The sequence below is a fragment of the Cariama cristata genome, unplaced genomic scaffold (genome assembly GCF_000690535.1).
Source record: "Cariama cristata isolate BGI_N322 unplaced genomic scaffold, ASM69053v1 scaffold18645, whole genome shotgun sequence".
In the NCBI taxonomy this organism is placed as follows: domain Eukaryota; kingdom Metazoa; phylum Chordata; class Aves; order Cariamiformes; family Cariamidae; genus Cariama; species Cariama cristata.
This window is the reverse complement of record NW_009615963.1, coordinates 2,794-4,777: the sequence shown is the minus strand read 5'-3', so window position 1 is coordinate 4,777 and position 1,984 is coordinate 2,794. Positions and strand designations below refer to the sequence as shown.

Below are 1,984 nucleotides of genomic sequence, written 5' to 3'. Positions count from 1 at the left end.
GTAGGGAGCAGGTCTGTGGGGAAGGGCAGGGCTTCTTGCCGTTGTGGTTATCGTGCCGTTTGCTTCCCCCGAGTCACAAAAAGGCTTTGGGGGGCCAAGTTCAGGGCGGCACCCCGGCCACGGTACACTGTCCCGCTTGTCGGACTGCGATGGTTGTCAGACGTTAGCTGTGCCTAGCAAAGGAACCATATAAAAGGGGCTGAGCAAAAACCACGAGCCCTGCTTTTTCCTCCCTCTCTTTTAGGCAAAGCAGACAAGGACCTGAAGGAGAAGTAAGCGAGCTGCTCTCCTTGGCACGCTGCTCTTGGGCTGATCCTGCGTTCACGCCTTGGGCTGCGCCGGCCCGTCAAGGGGGCACAGGGAGCGAGAGAAACCCTGAAGAAGCTCCTGGCTTCCCCGGGCCGGTTCCCTCTCAGGGCTGCTCCGGTTCGGGGTGCTGGGAGGAGCACGGCGGAGGCGAGGGGAAAACGGGGTGGCTGAAGCTCTGTGCTTGCTGGGTGGCAGGTTGTATGGCCTGTGCCTGAGGGTGTTTCACACAAATTGGGGTGATGCAAAGGCTACAGCTCTTCATTTTACTCACCCTTACCCTCTCCTCAACCACCCGTTCTCCCCAGCATCCTCGCCTCTGCCGGTAGCAGCTACTGCTGGGTCCTTTCGGTGTTGTCCGTTAAAGGACGCGTGCCTGCGGTCCTGCCTCGGCCGAGCTCGGCGGCGGTTTTGCTGCTGACTTCAGCCGAGCCGGGACGCTCTCCAGATCGCAGCCAGGAGGGGCCGGTTCTGACGTGGCACCGATGCAATCCAGAGTCGCTCCGCTGGCGTTTGCGGGGAGTAACGCTGGATTAGCTGAGGTCAGAGTCTGGGTTAATCTCTGGTGCTATTCTGGGCTGGGATCATGGTATGAATTGCCCTATATAAACCCTTCCAGGGTGGTAGGGTAAGGATGATTTTATGATCCTGCTAGACAGCATCCAGGTGTTTCGCCCCTCTACCCGTCTTGCACACAGTAGAGACAGTTCTGGATCTCCCGTGTCCTCTGGGCTTGATTCTGACTTGGCCTTACACCAGATTTATCACTGTGCTCTGAACTCCAGTGGCACTGACGGTTCTCCTTGCTGTGCACTGGTGCGAGGGAGGCCGGCATCGGGCTCACAGGCTGCACTTCGCACACCTCAGGCTTTGGGAATCACGTCTGCATCCCCTCCGCGCTCCGAAGGGCCGTGACACTGATTTCTCCTTAATTCAGCATCTGAGTCGTGGCCTTCCCTCCCTGTCCTAGAAACCAAATCCTCCTCTGAAATCAATACGTACGGCTTTCTGAAGACGGCAAAACCTTTTGCTGACCCGTGGGTCGGGTGGTGCAGCTCTAGTGCTGTGGTTTGGTGAGGCTGCGCTCCCGGCACTGTTACGGTACAGCTGCGCTCAGGGGCACATCAGAGGCTTTTCTCCGCGTGCGTTTTGCCTCAATCCCACGGTTGCGAGGGCACCGATAAAAAGTGCAACGCACCAGCTGATTACCTGGAGCTCACTGCTGGTCTTGGACCTCTTTCAATACTGAAAATAAAGCACTGATTCACTGTGTTGGAGAAATAACCTCTTCTTTTAAAAAGCACTGGTGATGGCACCCTGGTGCCTGGGGCGTCTGCCCTGGGATTCCTTCTCCACTCGGTTTTCCCAGTTTGGATGCACGGATGGGGAGGCTGTGCCGGCGGTGGGATGCGTGTGAGGCAAGTGCAAGTGCAGGTAGAGATGCGGGGCAGGTTTCTGTGTCTCCAAGCCCTGGCCAGAAAGCGGAGAGCAGATTTCATCCGATGTCTCTGTCTCCAGCCGCGGACCTGCAGCCCTGGGTGCGGACACGTGTGTGCATCCAGCGTGGTCTCGCAACCCAGAGGGTTGGCCTGAGGTCGGTGTGTGTGGTTTTATCCTGGGTCTGTTACCGTTGCCCCAGGTTTTGCTGTGGGAAAGGGGGATGCTGATGCGTTGGAGG

At 57.8% G+C, this 1,984-nt stretch overlaps 1 protein-coding gene across 1 annotated transcript in view; it reads left to right on the top strand.

The window, feature by feature from the left end:
* The window catches only part of MSRB1 (methionine sulfoxide reductase B1), a gene marked incomplete at both ends in the record, with an annotated part of 3,415 nt that overhangs the window by 691 nt on the left and 740 nt on the right, over positions 1-1,984 (top strand). The window lies entirely within an intron of this gene.